The sequence below is a fragment of the Felis catus genome, chromosome B3, assembly GCF_018350175.1.
Source record: "Felis catus isolate Fca126 chromosome B3, F.catus_Fca126_mat1.0, whole genome shotgun sequence".
Taxonomy (NCBI): Eukaryota; Metazoa; Chordata; class Mammalia; order Carnivora; family Felidae; genus Felis; species Felis catus.
Window position 1 is genome coordinate 38,406,934 of NC_058373.1, and position 23,697 is coordinate 38,430,630.

Genomic DNA, 23,697 nt, shown 5'->3' on the forward strand with positions numbered 1-23,697 from the left:
CAAGGGCCCCTGTAGCCCAAGCCTGTCTCCAGAGGTCAGCCCCTCTCTGGGGTCTCAGCCTTCCTGCCAGAGGCTGAGGAACAGGCTGGCAGACCCCTCCCCACTCATATCTTCAGTCTGACTCTCGAAAGTTCCTAAGGCCTCTGGGCCCAAGAACAGAATAAATTAATCCTCTGATTTATTCCCATGAAGAGAATGTCAAGGAATGTGACTCCCTCGATGTAATTCCAGACTGTGGCTCCTGGGGATATAGGGGGGATGGGGTTGGTGGGGGGGCACTGGAATCTCTTCCTAGAGCCCTTCAAATGACATCCTGGGTCATCTCTTTCATGTCACAAAAGCCCACTCTATGACAGGCTGTATGACGGGTGTAGAGGGCACAGGAGTAAAGACATGGCTCGTGACCATAGGAGCTTCCAGAAAGAGGGTACAGGAAGATCCACCCCACGCTGACCTGACGTGGGCCTGCACCCCAGGCCTACAAAGGAGCCTGGCCTGGAGTAGGAGGTGTATAAGGGGGCACCTAGGCAGCCTTGGGGGTATTGGGGTCCTGAGGCGAGACTCGATGTTGAAGGGCAGGAGAGTGGAGACCCGAGGCGCCCATGAGCAAGGAGTCTCCAGTCTTATGGAGGCCCTGCCCTGGGGAGGATCAGGTGATGGGGTTTACAGTACCCGGCAGAGATGGGGTTCACAGTACCCGGCACAGTACCCGGCAGATGGGGTTCACAGTACCCACTCCATGCCAAGCTGATAACAAAAGTACTTCCCCATTAATAATATAGAGTCCTTCCTCTTCAGAGCAGGAGGCCACACAGGAGGCCACTCCTAGCTTTTGCTCAGGAGGAGCCCGGTCCCCATGAGCATGAGAGGGAAGCTTGGCTGGTGGCGCAGGTGGCCCAGGCGTTCAGCCTCCCGTCCTTGTCTCTGCTTGCCTGGCTCGGCTGCAGACTTCCTGTGTGGCTTTGGAGAAGTCGACTGCCCTCTCTGGGCTTGGCGCAGGGTGGAAGGGTGGAAGTGGGGTAGCCGTCCCCAGCCAGTTGATCCTGGGGGCACTTGGATGTGGGTGAATGGGATATAGGGGGCTGGGGCCCTGCCGCTACCTTGCAGGGTGGCCCTGGGGTCCTCACGCCCTGCTCTGGGGACTCTTGCTCATCTCAAAGGGAGGGGGTAGCTCTCAATGCTGTGTCACAGGCTCCAGGCCTGGAAAGCTGAGCATTTCTCACTCTGAGTCTCTACCACACAATAAACCTGGGGACCTGACCTGCAGCTAGTTGCCACATTCCATAATGATAAAGGCTATCGTTTTCTCATCGTGAAGCAAGGCAACAGAAGAAAACAAACTAAAAGGCAAAAAGCAAAAAGAATTGCAATCCCATTCTGTTTCTCAGCTGTCCCCCACAGCATCATCCGGCCCTAAGGGACGTTTGGTCCCTGGTAGGACAGACGAGGCAGGGACCTGGGCACCAGAGGGCATTCCTTGTCCTGCAGAAAGCCCTGGAGAAGTAGGGAATGTTCCCCGGCGCCTATCCTGAGACAGGCATGACTACATTCTCGCTCTCTTGCTCTTCACCAGCTCTCGAGGCGGTAGAGGACTTTTTTTCTTTTTACCTTTTTATTGAAATAGGATATACATATAGCACCATGCACACCGACCTCAAATTCTTCATGGAACCCGAGCTCAATGAACTTTTACATACGCATAAACCTGTGTGACACCAACCAGATCACGATGCAAAACACTTCCACCATGCTAGAAGTTTCCCTGAAGCTCCCTTGCAGTCAGCGTCCCGCACGGGTAACTGCCATCCCAGCCTCTCTCATTGAAGATTGGCTCCGCCTGTTCCTGAACTTACTAACGGAATAACATGTACTCGTTCTTTGCGCCTGGCTTCTTTCACCCAACGAAATGCCAGATTCATCCACGTTGTGGCATCTCTGGATGGTTTACATTGTTGTTGTGGGATGTGACAGGGCACAATGATACCATACCTTTTCCAGCCACTCTTCTACGGAGGGACATTGGGGCTGATTCCATTTGGGGCTATTGTGACCAACCCCTAGGAACTCCTAGTGCCTTTAGGACACGCGCGTTTATTTCCCTTGGCTGTGTACCTAGGAGTGTGCCTGCTAGGTCAGAGGGTGGGCATCTACTTGTTGTCACAGCTATTTAGACGGTAGGTATATGGAGCCCATTTTACAGATGGGGAGACGGAGGTTCAGAGAATTTAAGCAGCTCATCCAAGCTCGTGCAATTACCAAGTAGTGAGGACTGGTCTGGAATCCGGAGGTTGTTCTGACTCCAAATTCTTTTTCAGGAGAGGTCAGCGTTCCTGCCAATCTTCTCAGTTCTGCTTTCTAGAACAGGTAAAGGAGGTGCCAGGGTGGAGGGAACCAAATAGAAGGGGAGAGAAAAGGGTGACTCTGATGGGCTACTTTGTAAATGGCTGCTGGGGATGTCCAGGCTGCCTTGGGAGGGCACAGCTCCACCCCAAGGCAGACACAGAATAAGTGGGGCGACTGTGGAGTCACAAAGGCGGCCACAGCCCACCCCCTCTGCTCCCCAGTCTCATTGCCTCCCTCTCCCTCCCCATCACTCAGCCGCATGGTATTCCTTGCTCTTTCCTGAAAATGCCAAGCATACCCTGCTTCGCGGCCTTTCCACCTCAGCTCCCTCTTTCAGAACCGGACGACCACATGGCGCATCCCCCCCTTGGTTGTGGTCTCTGCTCAGTCACCCAACCTAAGAGAGCGCCCCCATCACAGGCTGTCCCCTTTTTTAAACTCTATCTGAACTCCCATCTGACCTAACAGCTTGTGTATATTTGCTTTTTTGGGCCTGCCTTCCATCATAGAATGTGAGCTCTATGAGAGAGCCAGACCTCACCACCTTGTTTTCTGCTCTACCTTCAACGTGCTGAGCAGTCCCGGCACCCAAAAGGCTCTCTGAAAATACTTAGCGAATGAATGAATGAATGAATGAATGAGAAGCCACTAGTGGAGCAGCTAGTGGCAAAAATCGCAGGCCGAGAGGGTATTGTGGGTGCAGACGCAGAGGCTGATGTGCAAGTTCTGAGATAAGGCTCCCAACAGGGCATTGGTCAAGAACCCCTGAGCAGGGTGAGGCAGAACCCAGTCCGATCATGGTGACCTCCAGACACTGCCATGGCCCAACCGTCAAAGCAAGTTCTCACGCGAGCCAGACGGACGAGGGCAACAACAGTGTGCATCTGGGCACCTTCTGGGAGGGCCCTGCAGGATAAGGGGAATTTAGGATCCTTGGGTGAGGAGCAGGTGCCAATGGCCACGGACCTCCTCAAATGCCTTTTTCGTTGTGGGGGCTCAGGGATCATCTTTAAAACAGGTGGGGATGGGAATGATACGAAGGATCCAGAAAGGTCCCTATCTCCCCCACAACCCTTGTCTAGAAGACATTCTTCATTCCCCACTGCTACCTGCTGGCCTGGAAAGCCTTTGCTGATTCATGTTATGGCTCTGGGCCTCAGTTTCTTCCTTCTATAAGATGGGCGGAAGTTGGCCATGAAGTACAGTGAAGAAACAGCCCTCGATCAGAGGTCGCTGCCATGAATTCTCATATCCCAGGACTGCTGTGTGTTTCTGGCCAAGTTCTGCCCTCTCTGGGCTTCAGATTCCCCATGTGTCAAATGAGGTAGCGTGTCAGAAGTATCTCTGAGGACTGAAATCCTCCCTCAGGTGTGAGTAAAGTGGCTGACCCCCTGTCCTTCCCCAAGGAGGAGAAAATTTATCCAGGAAGGCAAGGAGATAGAACCGAGAGAAGAGATGAGAGAACATGAAATATGAAATTTGCCGATGTTACAGCTTTGCCCTGACTGGGGCTTGCTGGACGTTTCCTCTCTGAGCCTCACTGATTGCCTGGGCTGAGGCTTGGGCCGTCCAGGCAGGTGGATGGGGAGCTGTGTTCCACTGCTTCTCTTCCTATACGCGGGGCTCTGAGATGCAGGTTACCAACATCAGACTGCTAGCTGGGAACCATCGCCCAGAGTCTGTCCAAGCCGCTCACTGTTCTACTACTTGTCTGCCCGTGACCCCAAGACGGGGCAAGGGTAAGGCCGCTTTTCACACCAATTCAGAAGGAGACCCATCCACCCATCCCTGGGGTCTTCTCAGGGATCCCACAGACCATTCTTTTGGCCACGCCTTCTGGGTTTATGACATGTAGCACTCAGAAAGATCGAGTGACTCGTGCAAGGTGACTGTTGCTCACACAGCCAGTGAGTAACAGGGCCAGAATTTAAAGTCAGGTCTGTCTGCCTCCAGAGCTGCCGACTGGTGCAGGAAAGAGGCAGTCTTGTCCTTCAGGAGCCCAGAAGCCTGAGACACTACCTTCTGCTGGCAAGGGGTGGGGGCGAGGAGCCAGGGCCTTTGCACCTGCTGTGTGCTTTATCCAAAGAGGCTTCCCCTAGATAATTAATCGCCTTGCTCACTGCCACACTTCACTCAGGTCTCAGGTCCAAGGGCATTTGACCATGAAGACTTTCTTTCTAGGACCACTGAGCCTAAAATAGAACAACCCCTCCAACTCCCATCCTGCCTCTTCCCTTGACACTTATCACCCTCTGAAGCACTATCTTGTCTGCCGTGTCTATTTATTTCTTTATTGTTTATCTCCCCTAAGAATGTGAGATTTTATCTGTCTTACTTATCACTACAACCCGAAGGCCTAACACGGGGCAGGGCACGTAGTAGCTGTGCAATCAATATTCGCTCGTGGAAGGCATGCATGATTGGGTGCCTTTTCCCCTAATAAGTGAAAGAAAATGGAGCATCTATTATCTGCAAGGCGTGGGGGAGAGGACTGACCCGCCCACATCTCATTTCTTCCATAGCTCTTGTTAACCCATTTCATGGATGGGGGAACTGGGGCTCCCTCCAGCATCAAAGACCCCCGGAGGGGGATTGGCAGAATAAGCAGTCCATCAGGATTGGGGCCTTTGACCCCTTGGCGGTCTGTCTCCAAGCCCAGTGCTCCTTCTAAGAGTGGGGGCAGGGCCCAGAAAAGGGGAGGGATGCCTGCGGCCCCCCAGAGCCCTCGCAGGGGGTTGTCCCGAGGTGTGGCCACCAGGCTCTGGCCCGGAGCCTCGCAAGCCACACCCCGGGCCGAGCCGCTCCGAATTCCTCCAGCCCCACCCCCGCCCCCGCCTGGCGCCGCCCCCCACCCTTCCCCCCGCCCCCCGCCCCCTGCCCAGCAAGGCTGCCCCGGAGTAATGACAGGAGAACGGGCCGGGCCGCGGGCCGCTCGTGACCCCCCAGGTTCCCCTAGCCCCCGGCCCGCCCGCCCCGAGCCCCCAGACTCGGGGCGCCCGCAGGCCCCGCGGGTCAGCGGGAACCGGCAATTTCCCGGCCGCCCGCCCCGCCGCCCGCTCTGTACTTAGCCTGATGACGGGTTCCCGCGGCCCTAATGGCGGGGCGGGCGGCGGGTTCAGGGCGGGCGAAGCCGGCCCAGCCGGTCCCGTGCTCGGCTCTCAGGCGGCCGCCGGGCCTGTGTCATCCACCAGGAATTTCTGTTTTCCCCTCCGCGGGGCTGGAAGAAAAAACAATAATTAGGTCACTGGGCAGGCGGCAGAGAGGGTGTGGGACAGGCCAGTGGCGCCCTGTTGGGCAGGGAAAGGGTCTGGAAGGACGATGGGGAAGGAGAGGCCCCCACAGTGGCCCCTGTCCCCTTCCTGCCCTCCCCAGGATGCCAGATGATGGAAGCTGAGGCATTCCTGACCTTTTCCAGCATTCACTCGCGGGCCCATTCATCGTAGGCATTGACTGGGCACTTCTGTGCACCTAGTTCTGTGTGTGGTAGGCGCTGGCGACTGAGCATTATGAATAAGAAAGAAGGAAAGACTGGGTAGTAAAATCCAATGGGAGGCCTGCACTGATATACAGTGGGAGGCCTGCTGCACAGGGCAGGGGAGTTTTAGGGGACTAAGTTTTGGGGGGGGGGCATGGGGCTGCAGTAGTTAGGGATATTTCTTCCGGGAAGTGGAACCTGCAAGGAGACCTCATAGAGGAATAAGGATTGGCCAGGCCAAGTGGAGGAGGAAGCAGGAAAGGAATTTGGGAGTGGAAGGAACAGCATGTGCGAAGGCTCAGAGGTAGAACAGTGCACGTCACAGGACCGCCTGTACAGTAAAGAAGCATCGCATGAACGTTTCGTTCTGAATGTGACTCCAGTGATTACAGACACGTATTTTTGATCCAGTGAGGCCCCTAGACACTAGGCAGCTACTCTGATGCTGAGCTGAAGATACAGCCACTTGTTTCTGCACTGGAGGGAAACCGTTCTGCATTTACTGAGAGGTGGTAGGTACTGGGCTCTGTACCTTTGGGCAGGTTAAAAGATTTCCAAGTGTCATTTGGACTTAGCACATTGCTTGCCTTTCACTCTGACCTTAGGACAGCTCCTTGGACCAGAGTAGGACCAGGGGAGGCCAGAGCAGCTCTGTCCGGCTGCATTGTCCCAAGTATAAGTGATGAGACCAGGGAGGTGGGCAGAATTGGTGCATAGAGGGTCTTATGAGTCATGGTAGCGAATTTAGACTTTATCTCACGGGAAATGGGGAACAATGGTATAAAACAGGGTGGGAGGGGACAGGATCAGATTTCTGAAAACTAATAGCTGATAATAACCACCAGTGATTTAGCTCCCATTATGTTCCAGCACAGGGCTAAGTGCGTTACACATAGCATCTCACTAAGCTTGACGACAATCTTGTGAGAACGTTTCTCAGTCCCGTTTTATAGAAGAGGAAACAGCCAGGAAGGTCATTTGTCCCAGGACACCTGCCAGGGAAGGGCAGAACCAACACTGAAACTTGCTAGGCTATGTTCTGGGAGCTCTGGTACGAAAGGCGGAGGCTTTGTCCCTATCCTCAAGGAGCCTGTCACCTGCTGGGGGGCATGTGTGCGTGATCTACTCGAGCCACGTCAGAGTGGAGGTTACTTCTCTCTCCTGTGATGACCCAGGAGTAGACTGTCCGGGACTGGAGCAGTGGTCCTACTCCAGGAGGTTGTCCGGGCACCCAGGACAACCTTGTTGTCTGCCATCTTGTGTCCAAATTGGCCCCCTCACCACACCCACGTTTTGGGGAGGAGCAGGAGGGAGCATGTCCTTTCTCCTTAGGGGCCTCACCTCCGCATCTTCATCAAAACCTGCACCTGCGTCTGTATCCAAATCTGTACCTATATATAAATCTGTGTCTGTGTGGATAGATCCACCAGTGATGGGTGGAACCACCTCTACCAGTGATGAATAGAAACAGAAAACATGGCAATGAAGATCATCATTTCACCTCCTATTCACATCCTAGTGGTAGTTTTCTTGAAAATATTCTTGCACGTAACACCCGATGACCTGAACAAAGTAAAATACTTTAAGTATGGTTATCACAAAAGGAAGTTCCTTTTTTTTTTTCAAACATGTTTCCTTATAAATTGGGGTGTGTCATTTACATCTGTGGGTTTCATGGGTCAGCAAATATGGAAGCTGCTTGGCAAATTGTTGCAAAGATGAACAAGACACGACACTGCCCTTTGTGGTTCTTTCAGCCACACCCCACTCCCTCAAAGGAGAGGGTGCCTAGACAGGCACTTGGGGACTCTGCAGATTGCGCTTGGTCCGAGCTTTGGGGCACCATCAGGAGAGCCATTCAGGAGACAGATGGTCTAGAGCACTGGGTCTCAAAGTGTGATCCTCCCCCAGCACCATCGGCACCACTTGGAACTTGTCAGCCATGCAAAATCTCAGTCCCCACCCAGGCCGGCAGAATGAGAAACTCTGAGGGTGGGGCCCATGTATCTGTGTTTACATAAGCCCTCCAGAAGATTCTGATACAAGCATACATTTGAGAGGTACTAGCCTAGGGCCCTGTGTACTGCACTGAGAGTCGGAAAACCTTGGTCCTATCCTGGCCCCGGAAGACTAGGCTCTGTGACTTTAGGCAAATGGAGTTCCCTTCCCGGGCCTCTGAGTCTTTAGGTGTTATCGGTGAGCTTGGTCCTGGGAGCTGGAGGCGAGCCAGATGGTTCTTAAGGTGCTTCCCGGCTCGGACAGTTCATGATGTCCCAGCCCGACTGCTGGGAGTGGGGCCTGGGCCTTGAAGCAGGGAGGGAAGCTTCCTTTGTAGGGAGATTCTCTCGGTCCCAAGCATTCTAGTAACAGGAAGTAGAGTCATGGCAGTCTCCCTTGAGCGTCCTGGTGTGCGGTGACACCCTAATGGACACCGTGCAGTCCTGCCCAACCACGGCTCTCTGTAGGCTGAGAAGCGGGACACAGGTTCCCAGGGGATCTCAGCGTGGATCTGGATCTGATGAGTGCTCTAGTATGTTGTTCATGTTGCCCATCTTTCTGCCTGGGCCCAAGTCCCCCATCTGGCATCCCAGATCCCGACCAGAGGTGGAGACAGCCGGGCACCAAATTTGTCCTGGCCCACCACATGGGGCAGAGCCTTTGCTAGTCTTGTCCTGGCTTCTCCAGGTAGGATGTCTGAGAACAGTCAGACCGTGTCCCCCTAGGATCTGAGGATGAACTCTCTCTCTTGAGCCCAAGACTATTCAGGCTTCTGTAGGGTCTGGGCCCGGGTTCAAGGCCACAGGCCCCAAACTTAGATGGCAAAGCTGCTCTCCCAAAGGGTACTTAACCTCAAGCCCTGAGGAAACCAGGCTGAGAATCACTGAAGTCTGTCTTGCGATTCCCATTCCATAGGATTCTGTCTGAGCAGGACTTGCTGGGGAGGCGGGGAGGAAGGCAGCCTGGTGTGTGATATATAAAAATCCTGAACCCTAACTCAAGATCCTGGGTTCTAATTGTGCCTTTGCAACTAATATTCCGTATAACTTGAAACAAGTCAGTCTCCTCTCTGGGCCTCGGTTTCCTCACCTGGCAAATAGAGTCATAATGCCTACCTGAGTATGAGACTCAAGGAGAACGAGACAGGTGAAACCCCTTGTCAAGTTGAAGGTACGATGCCCCTATTTTCCAAGGGGGTTATGGCTGGAGAAGTTGGATTTGGACTGTATTCTGGCTTCATAGCTCTCCAGCCATAAGACCTTGGGCAAGTCACAGAACCTCCTGAGTCTTACTTTCCATGTCTATGAAGTGGGCTGGCCTCCCAGGGGTGGCAGGGGAAAGAATGATGGGAAAGGGGCCAGGCACACTGCAAGCACTTGATTGATGTGTGCTGCATTAGTTATCCAATGCTGCATAACAAATTGCCCCAAAAGTCAGCCACTTAAAACCACACACATTTATTGTCTTAACAGTGTCCATGGGGCAGGAGTCGGCATGGCCCAGCTGGCCCTTTGCCACACGGTCTCTCATAGGCCACAATCAAGCTGGCGGCCAGCACCGCAGTCGTCTGGGCCCGACCAGGGATGGATCTGTGGCCAAGCTCACTCACATGCTTGTTGGCAGGATTTGGGGCCTCGTGGGTTGCTGGACTGCAGACCTGGGTTCCTCACTAACCTCGCTGGCCTCTCTGGTGGCTGGCCAGAGGCCCCACTCAGGTCCTTGCCGTTTGGGCCTCTCTCCTGGGCAGCTTACAACATGGCAGCTGGCTTCATTCAGAGAGAGCAGAAGGGTGCCCAGAATGAAAGCCACGGTCTTCTGGTAACCTGATATCAGAAGTGACGACCCATCACTTTTGCTGTATTCTGTTGCGAGAGGCAGTCACTAAGTCTAGCCCACACCGACCAGGGGATTACACAAGGGCATTAAATCCAGGAGGCAGGACCACTGGGCTCCCCACCACTCCGGGCAAAGCCCTAAGTGGGAGGGAGCTGTGGACGGAGGAAGATCCTGGGAGAGGTCAGAGGACTGTGCTTCCCGGCAGAGGGACTCCTAGGACAGGGTCCCCAGTGTCTGCACACCCTGATTTTTATCTTCCCTGCAGGGCCTGTCCCAGGGGGAGGGGTTGATATTTGTAGCCAGCGGGAGCTGCATTCCAGGGCCGGGTACTTAACATTCCAGAAGAGCGCTCAGCTAATTATTGCCTTGCCCGGCCTAGGCCTGGACCACCCCGGCCCCCCCAAGCTTCCATGGCTCAGCCAGAAGACTCTGGTAGCTTAGTTCTTGGGTCATATTGAGAGGCCCAGAGGTGGGCCGGACTTAAACGGGGTCACATGGCAGTGAGTCAGTGACAGCGTCAGGGCTGGAGCCTGGGGCCTTTTACCCGTGACTTGTGGACAAGGGGGCCAATGAAACGCAGCAGGAGCCGTGGCGCTGAGCCTTCGGAAGAGGTGGACGAAAGCAGGCCTCGGACAAATGGCTACTTCTCCGAGCTTCCATTTCCTTGCCTGTAAAAAGGGGAATCTTCTCAAAATCCTCTAACACGTGACAAAGACTCTTTCCTTGACCAAATTTCAGACAGGCTCCTTGGAGGCCTCTTTTTGACCAGGCCTCATCCTTGGGCCTTGTCTTTGGCCTGCCCAGCCCAGTTTTAGCAAGAATCCTGCTAAATCAGTTTAGCAAGGTGCCCCACCCTTGACATCCGATCCCCCTTTCCTGCCTTCAACAAGAATCCTGTCAAGTCGGTTTAGTAAGAAGCCCCTACCCTTGATGGCAACTCTTCGTGATTTTCCACCCATTGCCCCCCTCACCCTGCTCCTTGTCTATAAAGCCCCAGCTCTCTTCTCTGTATTCAGGGTGGAGCCCGACCTCTCTCCCCTACTGTGGTAGTCCTCCTACCTCTCCCAATGTTCCTGAATAAAGTCTTCCTTACCTACCCTTTTAACCATTTTAGCTAGTGGCAAAAATAACTTTTCTTTAGGGGCACCTGGGCGGCTCAGTCGGTAGAGCGTCTGACTCTTGGTTTTCGCTCAGGTCGTGATCTCACAGTTTGTGGGTTCGAGCCCGGCTTCAGCCTCTGCGTTGACAGCGTGGAGGGTGCTTGGGATTCTCTCTCTCTCTCTCTCTCTCTCTCTCCCCCCCCCTTCTCTTCCTCGCCGCCTCATTCTCTCCCTAAGAATAAATTTTAAAAAATAAAGCATAAAATATGCTCAAACGTTCACATACACATGGCACAGGTGTAAAACTTCATACTCCCTCTCTGTCTCCCCAGCTCCCCTTCTCCTTCCTGGGACAGCCTTTGCGAGTACCACATATATACTTTTCTTCTTACGCAAATTAGTAGCTTTCTACATTCACGACAGTGCACCTTGCTTCTTTCACTTATTATTATATCTCAGATTGCTCCATACCAATCTATGTCATTCTTTTGACGCCTGCATTGTATTCTATTATATGAATACACCAGCATGTCCCCAAAACGGCAGCAGATTCGTACTGGCGACCCAAACTTTGGTCAACAAACATACGTAAAGCATCTGCCAGGGCTCAGGCATTGAGTGTGTCCTGGAGATAATGGGGGTTGCAGTCCAGGCTGTGCAAATTGGAGCCTCCAAGGCTCATGAAGGCAACAGAGTGACGAGGGCATTGCAGAGCGGAATTAACAGGAAAAGAGTCACTCCAGGAAAGGATGCTTGTTCGTTGGGCTGGGAGAGGGGTGGGTCTCTGAACACTTCAGACGGCTTTCTTTGAAGGGTAATTTGGATGTAGGTGCTAGGAAAAGGAAGGATAGCATTCTAGGCCAAGAGGACTGTGTGAGCAAATTAGAAGAGAGAGGACAGCCCATGGCATACGAATGAGGACCCAGGACCTGTGGATGGAGGTGGAATGAGGCTATTTGGAGCCTGAGTCTGGGGAAGCCTTGACTTTCAGGGGAAGGCCACGGGCTGATTCCTGCTATTCTCCCAGAGTCTCCATGGTGGCCACCTCTTCTGGAAAAGGGGCCTCTGGTGGGGGGGGGGGCGGATTGGAAAGAAAAGGGGCCTTTTAGGGAGGAGGCAGGGCAGAGGCCGCTCTAGGCTGGATGAAGCAGTGGCTTGCGATTATTGATTATAGATTACAGATTATCAAGATCTGCCCTGTGCTGGTCATTTAATTAATTTAACTGAACTTAATTTTTGCTGCATTTATTTTATCTATATTTTACATATTTTATTTATATTTATTTAATTTAGGAGAAGTAGTTGCAGACATCATGGTATTTTCCCCTAAGTATTTCAGCAACTATTTCTTAAGAATGAGGACATTTTCCCACAATCCCTATATAGTGATGGCACTCAGGAAACTTAACATCCTCATACTCTTATCTAATGTCCTGTCTGTATGCAAATGTGCCCAGCTATCTCAATAATGTCCTTTATAGCTTCCCTGTCCTACCCAGGATCTGATCAAGGACCACCCTTGGCATCTCCTTTAATCCGGAATCATTCTCCAGACCTTTATTCGCTTTCTTTCGTCTTTTCATGCCATTGGCCTTTTGGAAAAGTCCAGGCCAGATGCTTTGCAGAGTGTCTCTCAATTTGATTTGTCTGATGTTTCCTCATGACTAGATCCAGGCTCAATACTTTCAGCAGGAACCCTGGTGCTGTATGCTTCTCAGGTGAATTGGACCCATAACTAGTGGTATTAAATATGATCCCTGGGTGGGGTCCGACAAGGAGCCTGCACTTTATTTTGCAGATGAATAACCTGAAGCTCAGAGAGGTCACGTGACTTGCCCCCCTGCGCGTGTGTGTGCGCGCACACACACACACACACACACAGAGCTAGAATGAAGACCAGCCCTGTTCTGACCCTTTTTATTTTTTTTTTAATGTTTATTTTTGAGAGAGAGGGGGGAGAGGGGCAGAGAGAGAGGGAGACACAGAATTGGAAGCAGGCTTCAGCCTCCAAGTTGTCAGCACAGAGCCTGACGTGAGGCTCGGACCCACTAACCTAATGCGATCGTGACCTGAGCCCGAGTCAGATGCTTAACCAACTGAGCCACTCAGGCGCTCCCCCCAACCCATTCTGGCTCTTAAACACTGCTCTGTGCTGCCCTTCCACAAGTAATACATAATCATTATGGGAAAATTAGAATACACACATATGAGTACATGTTTATTTTTATAAAAATGGGGCCATCTTGTTGTCCAAGCTGCTGTTTTCATTTAATACGATACAGCCCAAGAGAGGGAGGCACGGGGCCGTGTTTGTCACCTGTTCTCCCTGTCACCGCCTGTTCAAGCTTGCCCCAGAGGTGCCAGAAACTCAACATGCTCTTGAAGGAGCCAGGGAGAGGGCTGGAGCCAGTGGGCTTGCCCTGATGTGGCTCCCAGACCCCTTAGCGACAGGGACCCTAAGAGGCTGCAGGTGGAGGGGCAGGGACACATGTGCCAAGCCTGTCCTCTCTATGTCTCCACAGCCGGCAGGTCCACACACCGGGCGGCCTGGACATGTTCCCCCATTTGGGTCTCCCTCCAGTTACCCAAGGTTGCAACTCAACCCTCTATGCTCTCAGCACCTCCTGGATGTCATGGGGGCAAAAACCAGGCCAAGCTGTTGCCTGGAGAAGTGGGCGGGGCCCCACACGATGTGGGTAGAGACGCGGGCTCTGGTCTGGACTCCGCCAATGATCGCAGAGTAACCTTGGACAAGTCACGTTCCTCTGCTTTCCTCATTCCTTCAGTTCACAGTCCGTTCTGCATGCCCGGCCAGGCGGGCTGCTGGGGAGTCAAGGTGGTGCAAAGATTACAATCCAGGGGGGACATGCTGAAGTAGAGTCAGGGGAGGGTCCAGGTGTGGGGCCTGAGGCTGGTACAACTCAAGGACTGTTTGTAAGAAAAAGAACACCAACTTATGAATATAGGACTGGTCACAGAGACTTGCAGGAGGCCTCCAGGGAGTGGACTTGCCCCGGACGCCTCTGGGAACCAGCTTCTCCCCAACACTGCCCTTGGGCCCCTGGGTCTCTAGCTGGGACACCGTGGTCTAACACTTGTGGTGGACCCTGGAGCCTTGTCTGCTCTGGACTTTTTAATTTTTTTTAACATTTTTACTTATTTTTGAGAGACAGAGAGGGACAGGGTATAAGCGGAGGAGGGGCAGAGAGAGAAGGAGACGCGCAATCCGAAGCAGGCTCCAGGCTCTGAGCTGTCAGCACAGAGCCTGACATGGGGCTCGAACTCAAAACCATGAGGTCATGACCTGAGCAGAAGTTGGACACTTAACCAACTGAGCCACCCAGGCACCCCCCCCCCTTTTGCTAATATTTTACTTAGAATTCTTAGATCTACATTCACAATGAAACCAGTCCTGAGTTTTCCCTGAGCTGTTCGGTCTACAGACTGTCAGGCAACTACTAACAAGAATAACTCAGGCCTCTGTTCATTTGGAAGAATGTCCGTAATCTATTCAGTGGGGTAAAAAACAAATTAGTTATGTCATAGAGCATGATTCCACCTCTTTTGAAAACTGTACTTTCATAGAATTCAAATAAGTGAACTTCTAAAAGATTTTCAAAGAGCAGGGATGGCTGGTCCCGTCTCTGGAGAGCCTACCTGTCTGCACACGGCTAGGCCTATACCTAGAGTCTTCCCAGAGCCTCCCGAGTGGCCAGGTCTCCCGCTACCTCTCCTAGGAACCCCTCGCTTCCTAGGACCCAGCCAATGTTAGGTCTTCTCTATCTGACCCTCTAAGGGCAACCACTCACCCCTGGGGAGGAGGGGAGCCAAGCCTATTACAGAGGCCGGCTTTGTCCTACATGGTGGTTCAGCAGGAAAGCCCAAACAAGGGCTCCTGAGTCCTGAGGTGGGGCCATGGCAAACGGAGTGTGAGGGGGAACAGAGAAAATGTCACACGACCTGAGCCCTGAAAGGTTTCCCAGAGGGGCTGGCTTAGGTTTGGGGTCTGGGGGAGGACCATTTCTGCCCCAGGCGGCCCAGGTCCATGACTCACAGGCAGGCCTCAGAGCTGTGGCAGGATGTGATATCAACCTTCTCTGGTAGCCAGCCTGGTCTAGGGCTGGGCCGGGCTCTACCTGGACGCCCCAAAGAGGCGGCCCCCAGCCCAGTACTGAAAACATAAAGCCTAACCAGCATGGCTCTTTCTCGAGATGCACAAATATAGTTACTAAACAGAGTCAAATAAGCCCAGAGAATCATGGACTGTGTGTGTGAGGTCCAGCACAACTCCCAGGCCAGTGACTTTCAAACACAACCCCTAACAGCAGGGTGGGTCGTAAGTGCCCAGGAGGAGTTCCACGTGGCCCCTAGAATCAGCCAGCCCAGACTCAAGTGCCTGTCAGCTGCGTGACTCTAGGCACGTCACCTAGTCTCTCTGAGCCTCAGTGTTCTCATCTGTCTAATGGAAAGAACAACACCTGCCTCCCAGTCATCATAAGGAATTAACGAGATAATGCAAGTGAAGCTGCGGGCTCAGTGAGTCACATGCAAAGAGATCGCGCTGTGCTTTTCTTTATATCGGTAGGATTATTTTGATTGCAACAGAAACTCACCGAAGCTAGCTAAGGCAAGAAAAAGCTAACGGGGGGCGGGGGAGGGGGCAGGGAAGTTCCGAAAGGAGGCCCGGGGGTGTCTCCTGGAATCCCGGAGCAGGACCCAGTCGGGGTCGGGAAAGGGTGCCGTCGGGGCTGAGAGCCCCGTGGGTGCCCAGCAGGGCCCCCTCCCTCTCTTACCTTGCCGCCGTCCCCTGGCTCTGCTCACGCCTCCGGTCGGTAGCGGAAAGCACAGCTGTCAACAGCTCCCGGCTCGACGTGGCCTCTAGATGTGAAGCCAGGTGGCCTCAGCTGAAGTCTTTGGGTCCTGATTGCAAATCCCCTGCAGAAGACGCCGATTGGCTCGGCGTGAGTCACGTGCGCGCCACCTGGGGCGAAGAAACGCGGCAAATCCCGCTGGAAACGTGTGGCTGATGATGACGCGGAGCAGTGCCAGCAAAGGGGCAACACCAGGCCAAAGAAAAAGAAAACAAGAAAGAAAGAAAGTCTTGTAGGCTCCACGTTCTATCCACCCAATCAGACCCTGGGCCCCCCCCCCCCCCCCCGCCTTCCACCCCCAGAAGCAAAGCAGGTGGCCACTTCTCCCAGACCGACTGATGTCGCCGGTTTGGGGAAAAACAGACCCTCCCTCCCCGCGAACCGGACGCAGCAGACACTGCGCTCGGGAAAGCCCATCACGAACCCTCCGAGTTGCGGTTCTGCTTTCCAGGGCGGTGCGTTGAGGACCGTGTATAAAGACCCTGCGTTTGGACCGGGTGGGCACATGCTTCCCGGCTTGGCACAGGCCACGCGCCCGGAGGCCGCCACCCTCTGACCCGCTCTCCACACTGGCTGCCTGCCTGGTCCCTGTGGGCGTGCGAGCGACGAGTCCTACCTGAGTAGGACCGGCGCTTGGGCTCCCAGGCTCTCCAGGCCACCTCTGCTTTCGTCCCAGGTGCATGGAATCCCGGCCTGCCGCCCCGGGGCCGGGCTGCTGGCTGCTGGCTGCACCCAGTGAGCTGACCGAGGGGATGTGAGAGGCTGGGAGGTGAGGAAGGGGTGCGCAAGTGCGGGGTGGGGGCGGGTGGATCCCTGAGAAGCTCAGGCCCGCCGGGCCTCGTAGGCGGTAGGCGGGCAGTACTGTCTGTTGAAAGCCCCGCGCCTGTGACGGTGTGGAAGAGAGGCTGCCCTGGGGGAGGCCTTCCTTCAGAGGTCTCTGCACTAACACGTGTGTCTGCAGGGCACCTGAGCTCTTGCCAAGGCCTTTCCCACCCATCATCTGGAGCCCTCATTATGCCCTTCAGTGGACCCCCACTTTACAGATGGGAAAATTGAGGCTTCACATCACCCAGCGTGTCCGAGGCAGAACTGGAGTTCCATGCCGACACCTCGGCCGTGTGAATCTCCCGCTCTCCTGCCTCCTGGCCCCGAGTGGGGGCTGTGCTTCCTAGCGCTTGCTCCAAGACGCCATCCTCTGTGGCTCCCTTTCTTCTCCAACAGCACTGGCTCCCTGGTCCCAACCTGCCACGACCAGCATACATGTGATGTCATCTGTAGGGACAAGGACTCTCATCCCTCAAGCATGTGGCCTTTGAGGCCTCAGACCTCCAGAACTAGCAGGACAGCTCTCCTCAAGGGTCACCTAGGAGCCCTAAGAGCTGCCTCCTGGCCTTTCTTTTCAGCATTCCCCTGGCCCAGGGGGCCCTCTCAGCCACTTAGTCTGGCTGTCCAGGCCAAGGTCAGAGGTCTGATGGGGGCTCTGGCCCTTCTCTCTGCGGCCCCTCCACTCAGCAGCTCTGTCTCCTCAGTGAACGCAAGCTCCTTAAGGGCATCTCGGTGTCTCCCATGATGCACTGGGTGGGAGGGAGCTTCCAGAGCAACAGGAGAGCGGGGAGTGGGTGTACCTGGCTGGCAGGACGCTGATCTAAGTGCAAGTCCACAGGCCGGCCTGTGATGAACCAGTGAACGTCTCAGCAGAGAAGGAGTGAGGATGCTTGAAGGCCCTGTGAAGACAGAACCAGCCGTGTGCTCCAAGTACACAGGCCTTTGCATGTGCCATTCTTTCTAGTGGGAACCTAGACCTCCAGTGTCTGCTCCCCAAGTCCTCCTCAGTAACGGGGTACCCAGTTCTTAGCCAGCTGGCCACAGAATAAAGAATAAAGAATATGTTCTCAGTCTCCCTTGCAATTAGGTTGGCCGTGGGATGAAGCCTTGCCAACAGCTTGTAAATACGGCGTACAAAATCTAGGAATGTTCTTAAAGAGCCCGACTGCCGGAGCTCTTGCAGCCACCTTGCACCAGGAGGAGAGCAATGGACACCCTAGGGGCCCTGGGCCTTCCACCACCAGATTTCTACTGGAGTCAGACAGAAACTTCTATCTTGTTGAAGCTGCTGTTATTTTTGTGTTTCCGTTTTTGTTTGGCAGTGGTGGTGGTGGTCGCTTTGACTCAGAGCCAAGCGTAAACTGATAAAGCCAGCAAACTGGGTTCAGTCATCAAAACCCAGCTCGATGGTTACCTCCCTTAGGAAGTCTTCTTAATTCCCAGGTACAATAAACCACTCCCAGACTCGATCATTCTCTTGTTTTTATTTTCACCCCTTTGTATTGTAACTTACCTGTTCAGGCGTCAGCTCTACTTGGAGTCGGTGAGACTGTGGGCTCCTTCAGGTCAAGAACACTGAAATATCCAGCTCAGAAGCCCTGGAACCCCCTCCTCCTATTACTAGTAGCAGCAACCTCAACAGTAGCAATAAAACAGTAGATGATATTTATTGAGGGCTTATGATGAGTCAGGCACTATTTTAAGAGCTTGGATATATTACCTTATTTAATCCACATAGGAATCTAATACCTCATTTTACAGATAAAGAAACTGAGGCACAGAGAGGTTATGTAGATTGCCCAAGGTCAGTCGCACAGCTAGAAATTGACAGAGCTGGGACTTAAATCCCAGGAGTCTGACCCCAGAGTCCAAGCTCATAGCTTGTCATTCTTACCTAGGAGTTCCATTAGCTTGTCATAGGAGTGCCTTCAAAATGGGATGTGGGGAAACCACACAACTCCCCTCACCCTCCCTAGCAGGAAGGAAACAGGAGAAAAGCCCTCGCCAGTTTTATGCGAACAAAGCTCAGGGCTCTCGAGGAGGTTAGACGTCCCAGAGACTCCCAGAAACTAGCATCTGCCAGGCCACCTGTCTCAGTGATCTCTGCTGGGTAACAAAACACCCCACCACTCAGTGCTTGAAATCACACTGGGTTACTCCCCGCTCAGAGCTCTGCAGGTCAGCTGGGCAGATCCCGGGCTCCACGTGGGATCGGCGTGGCTGTGTCCAGCCAGGGGCTCAGCTGGCCCAGAATGTCCAAGAAGCCTCCTCCACACACCTGTGCTGGGGTTTCCAGCTCTCCTCCATGTGACCTTGCCTTCTGCATGCATGGTTCCTCAACCCTGTCTTGTCTGCCCGAGTTTCTTTCCATGGCGGCTGACTTCCAAAAGAGAGAGGGAACACAGAGGGCCCCAGGCCATTTAAGGCTAGGCCTGGAACGGGCACAGAGTCACTTCTGCCATATTCTGTTCATCAAAGTAAGTCACAAAGCCAGTCGAGATTCAAGGGGAGGGGACACAAGCCCTCCTCTTTCTGGAAGGAGCACCATATACGCTCAGGCAAGGAGAAATCGGTGGCAGCTGCCTTTCAGGTAGTCCAGTCTCACTCCCACATTGCCTCCACGTAGCAGCCCTACTGGGTGACTTGCCGTTCCTTGGACAAGTGCAAGTGTGCACCTCCATGCCTGTGTCTGTGTCATCTGCTGGGCCACCTGTTTTTTCCTCCTTCAAGATTCAGCTCCGTGTCACTGTTCGATGGCTCGTTCCCTGACCTCTCAGCTCAGAATTTTTCCTTCCTCCCCTGCTGTGTAGCGACCTCCAGCCTTGCTCATCATCTGCAATCTACGGTCACATTGGCTTCATACAGATCAGTATCCGTCAACAATTGCCATCATGCTGCGTAACAAACGAGCCAAACCCCAGGGGCAAACATTCGTTTAGCTCACGAGTGTGTGGGGTCCAGCCGATCTTGGCTGGGGCCTCTCACGTGGAGGTCTGACCTACAATGGCCTGGGCTGGGATGCCAGGGGTACCTTGGTTCAGGGCCACAGGCCTACTCATTCAGCAAGCCAGTCGGCACGTTCTCGTGACAGTGGCAGAGAAGAAACGTAGGAGGGGAAATGCGCAAGTGCTTTGTGGAGCCTCGGCTTGCAACAAGTCTGCTAATATCCCATCAGCCACAGCAAATCGCAGGACTGAGCCCAGAGCCAGGGCCTGCAGAACATTCTACCCTGGGTAAGAGAGCACTGCAGATTTACTGAGCAAAGCATGTGAATACAGGGAGGGGTGAAAAATTGTGAGGCCATAAATGCAATTGAGCTTCCAGTTGTAAGTGGCTGATTTATCTCCACTGGGGGAAAAATTCTGTCCCAAGTTGGTTGGAGGAGATGAGCCAGGGAACTCAGCCATTCCAGCTCTGTGACCTTGAGAAAAACATTTGACTTCAGCTAAAGTCTTGGTTTCTTCAGTTGTGGAAAAGGGAAGAGGGAGGGCTGCCCTCCCACGGCACAGAATTAGGATAAACGACCGAGATCTTGGGTCCGCCCGGTTTCCTCACCCGTAGGATGGTGATGACAGTGGCACACAGGGACGTGGCAAGGATCCAGCGAGTCCACGTCAAGGACTTAGGTCACTGCCAGACACACAGCAAGGACTGACCTTTGGGAGGAGGGGGCCCTTGTTAGGTGCTCTCCCGACACCCCCGTTCTTTTCCTTCCCGGCACCTGTTAAGTGTGAATTTTGTACCGATGTGTACGACTCATTGTTTAAGGTCTTTCTCCCCACCTAGACCGAAAGCTCCATGAGGGCAGGCATTATACTCAGAGTGGTATCCCCAGCGCCAGAAACAAAGAGGGTGCTCGTGGAGTATTCATGGAGTGAGTGGCTGCACGAATGTGTGAATGAATGAGAGGGAGGGTGGGGGGCATGGATGGAGACACATTGGAGGGTTTGGCAAGACTAGAAAAGGCTTCGTTATGTCGATTTCAAGGTCTGCTACCAAGCGCAATCTCTTTCCTTCCACAAATCTTAAGTTTACAGGGAAACTGCTGCACCCACACTCTTAGACCCCACCCCTGGTTGATGCCCTGAGCCTGAGGTCTCTCCCCACGACAGTAGGAAGGATCATATGACTAAACCACTGACCACTCTCCCTACCCTCATAACATCGTCCCCCCCCCCCACACACACACCAGGGAGCTAACATGGCTGGCTGCTGTCCCCGATTCACTTGCTGAGTGACCAAGCAATTCAGTCCTGCGCCCCGCAGAAATGGCCAAGGAAGCAGCCCAGAGCACCCAGGTGAGTGGGCACTGAGCAGAAGCTCGAGGATCCACTGCCCTGCCTGAACCTTCACTCCTGGGGAGAAAGAGCCTCGGGCTGGAAGGGCTGACAGAGATGGCCTCAGCCCCGGGTCCTGCCCTTAAGAGTCACGATGGGGCCGCGTGTGGGCAGTTTCAAAGTGCCTGCCCCAGCACTCCAGCCCGGAGATGCTACCCTCATGAAGCCCAGCTGACTGGCCACCTCGGCTCCGACCGCAGCCACCCCTGGGGGTGTCTCTGTTACTTCTGCCAACCACAGTGCTGATGGGCAGTGACGATGGTCTTGGAATATTTAGAAACAGGAGAGGAGGATTAATCCAGGTCATTTGGGAGTAACAGTGACTCACCTCCACTGAGCCTCTGTGAGGCTCCTTTATGCGCATCCTATAGCCCCCATCTCCAAGGTGAGGCTTATTATTTCCACAGGGCAAATGGGAATCTGGGGCTGGAGACAGTAAGACATTGGCCCAAAGTGACCCAACTAGGCAGTGATCGAAGCTGGGGCGTCTTAACAGGCAGTGACTTTGGAATCACTTCCCACTCGTTTGTGCAAATCCAGTTGCTTGGTCCGTCCCAGGGAGGAGGAGGGAGAGGCGGCCATTCCCTCTCCATGGAATTTTTCTTCTTTGACGAGGGGTCTGGCAAACACGAAAGCTTTCAATATATGCGCTCTCACGGCGGGGGTGACACGAGGCAGAATGGTTCCTGGGTGGATGTCCGGTCCACATAGGGGACTCAAGTTCCTCTCTAGAGGCCCCTGGCCTTTGCCGCCATCCTCAAGGATTAGGGAACCCAGCATCTCCAAGATCAGATGCCAGACTTGCCCTCCCTGTGGCTCCCAGACCCCATCCTATAAGCAGGGAAGCAAAACTGTTCCCCAGAGAGCCAGCGGCCTCCAACTTGTCTCTCTTTCTCTGAGGCCAGTCGCCTCTCTCCTCCCAGGGAGATCAGATGTGCTCGCGTAATGGAGCTGTGGTTTCCACTCTGGGCTCCAAAGCCAAACTCCATGGCGTTTCAAATATCCCCAAGGCCTCCGCGGAGGAAGGCCGCCGAGCATGTCCCGGGAAAGGGTTGCATCTGGTCTGCGTTAACCAGTAGCTGCCGGTGCCTCGAACCCTGTCAGGGAGCAGGGCCGGATGTGGGGGAGACCACGAGGGAGGGCCTGGCAGGAGAGAGCTCAGCTCCAGCCCTTCCCTTAGGACCCCGAAGCCGAGAAGGCCCTTTGTGACATTCAGGCCAGATGTCCCATTTCTCAGGGCGGTAGCTGAATCCGGGGTTGGCACAGGCAGTTGCGCGGCAGGTCCGTGAAGCATCCGGGGCTCCCGACGCCAGTCAAGAGCTCTTCCCACCGCCTCACGCCAGATGCCTGAAACCTGGCAAGTCCAGGGCAGGGCCTTGTCCCCGGAGGGGGACCCTCGGCCTCTGTGTCTGTCCCTTGCACTGCCTCAAAACAGCACGGACGGGCAGGCGGCTGTTGGCGGCCAGCCCAAGAGGAGGCAGAAACTGGCACGGGGGGTTCACATGACTTCAACACGAGGTGGGGAAAACAGCAATGCTGTAAGAAGAAGTGATTCACAGAAGGCAGAAGGCATGAGGCTCCCAAGCCAAGAACAGAGCAAGGGTTTCTCCAAACACATGCTTTTTGACCTGCAAAAGCTTCCCCACACCCCAGGCCCATCTTCACAGACCGGGTTCAGCCCGCACTGCCGGAGCGCCTGGCCCAACCCGGTCCTCCCTCCCACCGGGCCCACGGGTGTCCCGGCGGGTTCTCCCAGCGGCCCCATTTCAAAGAGGAGGGAACTGGGGGCTCCCCGCTCTGAGCACGGACACTATGTTGGGGTGGGAGGAGTCTGGCCACTCCCTCCAATTGCTTGTCTCCACTTGGGAGCCTGAGCTGGGGCACGTGGGCCCCCCTCCTGGGTGTGCTGGCTCTGCTTCTGGGTGCTCCCCAGACCTTTGTCCTGGGGCTCCACCCAGGGTCCAGCTGAGCAAGGGGCAGAGAGCAGGATGGTTACGACCTGATTTTGTTTGTGTGCTTGTTCTTTGGCCCCGAAGAAGCCTTCAGAACAAAGTTTTATATAAGTAAGAAAGACGGGGGGGGGGGGTGTTTTTGGAGCTGAGTTTTCTCACACCTCCCGATCCACACCCCAACAGCTAATGATTTAATCTTTTTTTTAAGTACAATAAGTTTAAATAGTGCTGGAAAAATGTAAACAATGCTCGCTCTTTATCCTCACTGTCTGGCGAGAAGAAAGAAAGTGAGAGAGAGAGAGAGGAAGAAAAGAGGGAAGGAAGAAAAAAGGAGGAAGGGAGGGAGGGAGGGAGGAGAATAAAAATGAAAACGTCTCCAAACCCAGGAAAGCACAGATTAGAAAACAAGGGCATCAGGAAATGTCGACATTGTGCCCTTCAGATTCCATCCTGGGAGTACAGAATCATGTGGCCTCCCTGCTGCACCAAAGAATCTTTAAGTGAAGATTCAGGGCACAGAGCCCGGTCTGACATTAATTCTCTAAACCATTGGCTACATATTTTTTAATTTTTCCCCCATTACACTTCTGAAACGAAACTAGAAATATCGAGAAAATTAGCAAAGTGCCAATGTTCCTGCCATCATAGTGCAAATATACACACGTGCGCCCCAGCGTATACATGCGCATATACACAATTCAGTACCTTCTTTTTTTCCCTTTATAAAAGACCAACAGGCCTGCATTTGTTATTTGTTTTTTTAATGCTTGTTTAATTTGAGAGAGAGCACGCAGAGGGCAGGGAGACAGAGAGGGATAGAGGGTCCGAAGAGGGCTCCGTGCGATAGCGGAAAGCCCAATGTGGGGCTCGAACTCACGAACTGTGAGCTCATGGCCTGAGTCGAAGTCAGATGCTTAACTGACTGAGCCACCCAGGTGTCCCAATAGACCTGCATTTCTT

At 53.8% G+C, this 23,697-nt stretch overlaps 2 long non-coding RNA genes across 4 annotated transcripts; one reads left to right on the top strand and one right to left on the bottom strand.

Moving 5' to 3' along the window:
• The first annotated feature begins 286 nt into the window (after positions 1-286).
• LOC109500621 lies at positions 287-9,422 on the top strand. Of its 2 annotated transcripts, none has more exons than XR_002158288.3 (3): positions 287-507; positions 1,625-2,364; positions 9,289-9,422. It is a non-coding gene; the product is annotated as an uncharacterized LOC109500621 (long non-coding RNA). The 2 variants fall into 2 exon arrangements; XR_006599078.1 differs by lacking the exon at positions 9,289-9,422 and adding an exon at positions 3,091-3,215.
• LOC102899939 lies at positions 9,258-23,015 on the bottom strand. 2 transcript variants are annotated; one of them, XR_006599077.1, is made up of 6 exons: positions 17,962-23,015; positions 17,249-17,347; positions 16,240-16,865; positions 15,546-15,775; positions 10,197-10,320; positions 9,258-9,639 (listed from the first exon to the last, which is right to left on the bottom strand). It is a non-coding gene; the product is annotated as an uncharacterized LOC102899939 (long non-coding RNA). The 2 variants fall into 2 exon arrangements; XR_440487.4 differs by having other exon boundaries at positions 17,249-23,014.
• Positions 23,016-23,697: the final 682 nt, after the last annotated feature.